The sequence below is a fragment of the Colobus angolensis genome, unplaced genomic scaffold (assembly GCF_000951035.1).
Source record: "Colobus angolensis palliatus isolate OR3802 unplaced genomic scaffold, Cang.pa_1.0 Scaffold31, whole genome shotgun sequence".
Lineage (NCBI taxonomy): Eukaryota > Metazoa > Chordata > Mammalia > Primates > Cercopithecidae > Colobus > Colobus angolensis.
In genome coordinates this window covers 5,645,930-5,653,813 of record NW_012116377.1, presented here as the reverse complement: position 1 = coordinate 5,653,813, position 7,884 = coordinate 5,645,930, and positions in this window count along the sequence as shown.

The following is a 7,884-nucleotide window of genomic DNA, read 5'->3' as shown; positions in this document are numbered from 1 at the left end:
CCTCATTTCTTTCTTTCTTTTTTTTGAGAGAGCCTTGCTCTGTCACCCAGGCTAGAGTGCAATGGTGCGATCTTGGCTCACTGCAACCTCCGCCTCCCGAGTTCAAGCGATTCTCCTGCCTCAGCCTCTTGAGTAGCTGGGATTACAGGCGCCCACCACCACGCCTGGCTAATTTTTTGTATTTTTAGTAGAGACATGGTTTCGCCATGCTGGTCAGGCTGCGATCTCCTGACCTCGTGATCTGCCTGCTTCAGCCTTCCAAAGTGCTGGCATTACAGGCGTGAGTCACTGCTCCTGGCCTATTTATATACATCTTTATTATGTACTATATCTGTATTTACTGGCTTGCTTATTGTTTAGGATGGCACTGTCTGATGTGGTAACCTCTAGCCATTCATGGCTATGAGCACGTGAAGTATGACTTGTTTCAAATGAGATGTGCTGTGTCAAATACACACTGGATTTTGAAGACTTAGTCTACAACAAGAATGTAAAATATCTTAATCATTTTCATATTGATTATATGTTGAAATGAGAATGTTCTGGATATATTGGGTTAACCACAATGTATCATTAATATTAATTTTGTTTGTTTCTTTTTACTTTGTTAATGTGTCTACTAGAATTTTTGTTGTTTTTTGAGACAGAGTCTTGCTCTGTCACCCATGGTGGAGTGCAGTGACACAATCACAGCTCACTGCAGCATGGACCTCCCATGCTCAAGCGGTCTTCCCACCTCCATCTCCCAAGTAGCTGGGACTATAGGCACATGCCACCACACTTGGCTAATTTTTGATTTTGTAGAGATGGGGTCTTGCTATGCTGTCCAGGCCTACTAGAAAATTTTAGAACGCCATGTGGCTTGCATTTGTGATTCCCACTCTATTTCCAATGGACAGTGCTGATGTAGGATGGATGGTCCTAGAGAACAGGGATCTTGTCTGTCTTGTCCTCAGCATCTAGAAGAGCACCAGGTGCAGAGTAGAAGTTTAATAAATATCTGTTGAATGGAACTCTGTATCTGTCGAAAACTTGGCAGTATGCAGTCTCTCTCCTCTTCTCTCTCTCTGTCTCCTTATGTAACAATTGTATCATTGTATCAATGATATCCTTGTCCCCTGATATCACTGTTACATAAGAAACTGACAGCCTTCCTTGTCTGCTTACTTAAGACTGTCCTGATTTAGTCCCTTTTGAATAGAAAAACATATTTTTGTCACTATCTTCTGAAAATAACCTTAATTTTTTGTTTTTTAGATGGAGTCTTGCTCTGTCACCCAGGCTGCAGTGCAGTGGCATGATCTCAGTTCACTGCAACCTCCGCCTCCTGGGTTCAAGCAGTTCTCTGCCTCAGCCTGCCGAGTAGCTGAGATTACAGGCACCCGCCACCATGCCTGGCTAATTTTTGTACTTTTAATAGAGACAGGGTTTCACCATCTTGGCCAGGCTGGTCTTGAACTCCTGATCTTGTGATCCACCCACCTTGGCCTCCCAAACTGCTGAGATTGCAGGCGTGAGCCACTGTGCCCAGCCAATCTTAATTTTTGTCCAAAGTAGTTAAGGCGTTTAAAATGATCCATGTTATGGACAAATTGGTTAATCTAATTAACCTGAGGGAGTGCTTGAAAGAAATCAGGGAAACAAAACAAAAATCACGAACCATAAGGGGAGACAACGTGTGTTGGTGGCAAGAGCAGAGGCCTGGGGATCAGCCTGGTGCTACGTGCTTGACAGAGGGAAGGAGGAGGAGTGAAGACAGCAGGGCGACAAGCACTCAAAACAAGCCTCTGCTTTTCCAGTAGCGCAGGTATGGCCCACTTGAGTGATCACCTGAGGCAGCAAATGCATCTACACAAGAAGACACAATCATACATTCACTCCACAGATCCATCGAGTGCCTCCCACGTGCCAGGTTTTGGGGATACAGCGAGAATTAACAGGGGCCCACTCTCACTGAAGCTTACATATTAGCTCAAGGAGACAGCAAATAAGCAAAAAAGCACATAAATGGATCATATAGGCATTCTATAGTTTAGTAGCGCATGCCCAGAGGAGGGAATACGTGTTCTCAGTTAATTTTAAAAATCCTCAGTTTGAGGGATGAGCTGGACAGTGGAATTTTTTCTGAGAATAATATCAGGATTTTTACAAATTAAGGATATTTAAGATAAACCTCTATAAAAATAAAATCCATGCTCAACATGAGAACAGAGAGGCCTTCTACAGGAGTGTTTAAAATGGGGCAGATTCAGTCTCAGAGAGTTTCCAGATGAGTTCCGAGACACATCCAGCAGCGTGCCATGGGCATGGAAGGGTTCTAAGACTTGCACACAAGTTGTGTCAAAACCTAGAAAACGCTAGAATTCTATTTCTAGACAGGGACAATTAATTTTGAATAACAATATTAGTGTAATTACAAAATTAGTATAAAATACACTTGCAGACTTGCTGGAGTTGGTGTGATATCTGACACAGAATCAAAGCAAAGCATGACACTCACTGGATCAGAACACTCTAGCCTCAGAAGCCCTTGAACTCTCCAGTGTTCCAGGGCAGGAAACAGCGTTCATCTCTTTGTTAGCTGTGAGCACGCCTGAGCATTTTCTGGAAACTGCTAGTACTGCAGTCCAGATTGCCTGCTCTGAGCTGAAACGAGACAGAAAGAGACTGAGAAAAGGCTTTGATTTAAAATCCTGCAGTCGCTGCAATACCAGGGCGGGTGAGTCTATGGCAGGATTGTTTTGTTAAGGAGACCTAACAAATCTACAAAGCAGGTTTTCATGCAATGTATGATGAATCTCCTGGCTTATATATTATGTAATAGTAGATTTGTGCTCATTGAGTTTCTGTAGGAGGAATAGGTGTGCTATTCACAAGTATTGTCTTAGCAAAGAAACACTTTTTAAAAGAATAAGGATCTGTATGGTACACATGTAATCATATCATCTGTGTTCATTCATCCAGTCCTAGTGCCTTTTACAAAATTAGTGCTGGGGATTCAAACCTGAAGAAAATCAGGTCCCTGATTCTAAGGAAACTTCAGTCTGGTTTGAGAGATCAACACAGCAGCAAATAATTAGGGCACCACATGGTAAATGCTAAGAGAGCTACAGACACTTTCATATAGGCTCAAAGAGGAGGAAGTAATGAATCCTGCCTGGCAAGGGATGGGAGGTAGGGAAGGCTCCAGGAGGAGTGAGTATCTGGGTGGAGTGTGGAAGGTTGAGCAGGAGTTTACCAGGCAGAGGAAAAGAGGGGAAGAGAGGAAATGGCCTATGCAAGGCTCATCAGCAAAAGCATGTGTGGAGGTGCCAGCTGTGCTTAGAATGGCAGTGTAAGTGGACAAGGAGAGTTGGGAGAAGATGAAGTTGATTTGGCCTGGGGTGTTAGTTTGGACATGGGTTCAGCTGTCTTAAACAATGTTCCCAAATCAGAGTGGCTTTAGAAATAAAGATGTGTATTTCTCTTACTTAATAGTATAGGCATGAGCAGTTCAGGGCTGGTAAGAGGGTTTTCAGCCAGAGACCCCAGCTCCTTTAGCCATCCCAGGACACGGCCCCATCCACATGGTCCCATGTGGAGCTCACTCACCCTTGCACATCTGTGTTCCACCCAGCCATATCCCTAGTCACAAGGCATCCCTATTTACCTCCACCATTGCTATATTCACAGTACAGTCTATGCTCACCTCGTCCACCTTCTACGCTCCAGATGAAAGCAGGAGAGGGAGGACAGGCCTCTTTCCCCTAAGGGTGCAGCTGGGAATTTCACATGTGGCTCACATGGTGTGCCGACGTGATGGAGCCTGGCTATAAGGAAGGCTGGGAAATGTAGTTCTTATTCTGGGCCGCCATATGGGCAGCCATCTGCCCAGCTAAAAATGGGAGGTCCTATTTCCATGTGAAAGAAAGGGAGCTGGGATGCCAAGAGGCCACGAGCAGCCACACCTTTTTGTGCCTTTGAGTGCTCTACAAGTGATCTCTAGAATGCCTTTGGGAAAGCCAACATAACGTGCTTCAATTTTCTGCTTTATTTATTCTGACATGCTGACTTGTTAGTGACTGTCTGATTTCTCACTAGAATTTTCAGGATTTAAGAGGTTACTTGATGTTAGCAAGTAATAAATGAGTGCTGACCCAAACATGTGCTTTGGAAGCAGGAGCTCTGACATGGTTTTAAAGACACTTTCCACCATGTCTGGCCAGTGGAGGTTTTTAGAGCCCCAGGGTATTCCCATTGCCAAAGTTTACAGAAACAAGTCAGGCACCATTTCCACTGCCTCCGACTAAGGAGGTGGAAACAGACTTCTCATTAGGGCAGGGCAGGGAAATGAAACAGATATGCGTCTGACTCCCAGTATACCTCTTAGGGTGCCACCTAATCTTTCTCAGCTTAACTACCTCATCCGTAAAATGGGGATAACGATGACTCTCAGGTTGACAGAATTAAGTGAGATACTATATGTGACCTATAGAGAAAGCCCAAAAGACTTTGGGAGGCCAAGGCGGGCAGACCATGAGGTCAGGGAATCAAGACCATCCTGGCTAACATGGTGAAACCCTGTCTCCATTAAAGTACAAAAAATTAGTCGGGCATAGTGGCAGGTGCCTATAGTCCCAACTACTCGGGAGACTGAGGCAGGAGAATGGCGTGAACCTGGAAGGCGGAGCTTGCAGTGAGCCGAGATCGTGCCACTGCACTCAAGCCTGGGAGACAGAGTGAGACTCTGTCCCCAAAAAAAGAAAAAAAAAAAGAAACAACAGAGAAAGCCCAACAGATGTTTGCTTTTCTTCTAATTTGACTGTCAGTTACTATGTGCACAGCACTTGGATAGAAACTACAATGCAAGAAAGGATTTAAAAGCCTGGTTTCTTGCAAAGAGGGAGGGCCATCTCTATCTCTACTGATACCTTAATGAAGTGATCAATCCTAATTTTTTTTTTTTTGAGACAGAGTTTTGGTTTGTCGCCCAGGCTGGAGTGCATCGGCATGATCTCGGCTCACTGCAACCTCCACCTCTCGCGTTCAAGTGATTCTCCTGCCTCAGCCTCCTGAGTAGCTGGGATTACAGGTATGTGCCACTCCACTCGACTAATTTTGTATTTTTAGTAAAGACAGGGTTTCACTATTTTGGCCAGCCTGGTCTTGAACTCCTGACCTCAAGTGATCTGCCTGCCTTGGCCTCCCAAAGTGCTGGGATTACAGGTGTGAGCCAACATGCCCAGCCAGAGCAATCCTAATTTGGGCAATAAAGGAGCAAAGAGACATCATGTCCTACCTGTTGAGTTGCGCTGGAGACAAAGCATCACTTCTCTGGTATTCTTTTCAAGAACATATAACCCAAATTTAATCACAAATAAGCTTCAGGAAAATTCAAATCCAGGACATTCTGGAAATCAACTAGCCTGGGCTCTAAAAATATTAATGTCATGAAACACATACACAGGTGCACATAAAGGAAGGGGAACTATTCTAACTTAAAGGAGGTGAAGAAGTACAGCAAATGGAAGCCATCTTTGATTAAGTTATTGATCAAATAAATCTGTAAAGGATGTTGCTTGTACAATCAGGAAAATTTGAATATAAACTATATATTAAGCAACACTGTGTATCAATAATGTTAAATTTGCTGAGCGTTGTGCAGGAGAATATCTCTTAAGAAATACATGTTGATGTATTTACAGGTAGAATATGATGACTGAAATTTAATTTCAAATGATTTTTTAAAATGTATATGTGTGTATGTGTGTGTATATGAAGAAAGAAAATGCTAAAATAAAATGTGATAGAATGTTAACAGTTGGTGAATTGACATGTTATATCATTTTTCATTGTATTGTCCTTTTAATTTTGGGGTGTATTTGAAGTTTGTCAAAATAAAAGTTGTAGGAGAAAAAGATGAAATGATGAAGGGAAAGAGTTTGAGTTTTCCATAAGAGGGTTAACTTGAGGCTACATATTCAAGAGGGTCTCTGGTCTGGCTGACCTGTGGCTTCTTCCAGGACAGTACAGAAAATAAAACATATAGTTGCACATCTACATTTAAAAAAGAAAAAAGCAAGGGTTCCTTGCTCATGCAGGCCCAGCACTGTGGGTGGGCCTTGGATGAAGCCAGGGGAGAGAGGGCTATCAGCTTCACCCACCCTTGGAGACAGCATCAGCTTTATCACTGGTGACAACGTGCAAAGGAAAGTTCAAAAGCTGAGGCAGAAAAGTAAGGGGGCAGCTGTCTTGTAAAACACAGTCACACAAATGTGAGTTTCCGTGGGTGAGATCAAAAGCCATAGAGCTGCTGATGACCAGGCTGGGCCTGCCGGCAGATGCTCAAGATTCACAGGTGGGCCTCGGGCTGCTCCAGGAGGGAGGAGCTGGCAGAGCCAAGGAACACAGAGGCCTCACAGGGGGTTAATCACTCCCTCCACCTGCCATATGGCCAGGGAAATCATCCTCTCTCATGGAGCTGGATGAGAGCGGAAGCTGCTCCTGAACTTCATCAGAGGAGGGTTTTTAATTTCAGCGTTCAACTGAAGGTGCTGGTAACATGGACTTGCCTGGCCTAGTGGCAGTGAGCCAACATGACCCAGAAGAGGACTCCGTTAAATATGTATATTAAGAGAACACAGGTAAAAACTTCCTACTGTTATCTGGAGGACAGTGGGTGGTCAAAGAATTTTTCATTAAAAATTTTTTTTAGAATTTCCAGAATGTGACATATGTCCTAAGGGCAGTGTAGTGGAAACAGTTGCCCCAGATTCAGGGATGAGGAGGCATTGACAATGGAGACATTTTATATATATATATAAACACACACACACTCAAATTATACATGTATTTCAAATTTATATATAGAATAAATGTATATTTAAGGAAATATATAAAATCAATATGTGATAAAACATGCTAAATTTTCAGTGTGTATATGCACACTTTGAGTTAGCACATTTTTATTACTTACCCTTTAATCAACAACGCATGCTACTGGAAGTTAATTCAGAGAACTCCCAGTTACAAAGTTGGCCCCCAGTGCCGGCAGACTCAGCTGCACACATTGCTTGTAAGTTTGGAATCATGTAAGCTCTCTCTGAACTCCTATTTCCAACCTGTCAATGATCTGCACACAACGTGTTCCTGCTTTTAAGCGGTACATTCAAAATAAACAATGCTAACAGTGATTCTGCAGGGGAAGAAACAGAACTTGAATTACTTCAGTTCTGTTACTCTTTTATAGGTAACTTAAAGTTTTTATTTCTATTTAAAATATTTATTTATTTATTTATTTACTTGAGATGGAGTCTCACTCTGTCGCCCAGGCTGGAGTGCCGCGGTGCAATCTCAGCTCACTGCAACCTCTGCCTCTCCGGTTCAAACAATTCTTCTCCTCAGCCTCCCGAGTAGCTGGGACTATAGACGAGTGCCACCACGCCTGGTTAATTTTTGTATTTTTAGTAGAGACGGGGTTTCACCACGTTGGCCAGGCTGGTCTCAAACCCCTGACCTCAGGTGATCCGCCTGCCTCAGTCTCCCAAAGTGCTGGGATTACAGGTGTGAGACACTGCGCCCGGCTATTTCTGTTTAAAATGTGAAACAATGAAACAGTGTGTGAACTGCAGTGAAATAATCCCCTTTAATAATTATGATTAAAAATATTAATCCATGGCTTTTTACCTTTTTTTAAACATATGTGCCAGTATGATTACGTATACAAAGTTTAATAGAAGAAAATTTTCGGCCGGGCGCGGTGGCTCAAGCCTGTAATCCCAGCACTTTGGAAGGCCGAGACGGGCGGATCACGAGGTCAGGAGATAGAGACCATCCTGGCTAACACGGTGAAACCCCGTCTCTACTAAAAATACAAAAAACTAGCCGGGCGAGGTGGCAGCGCCT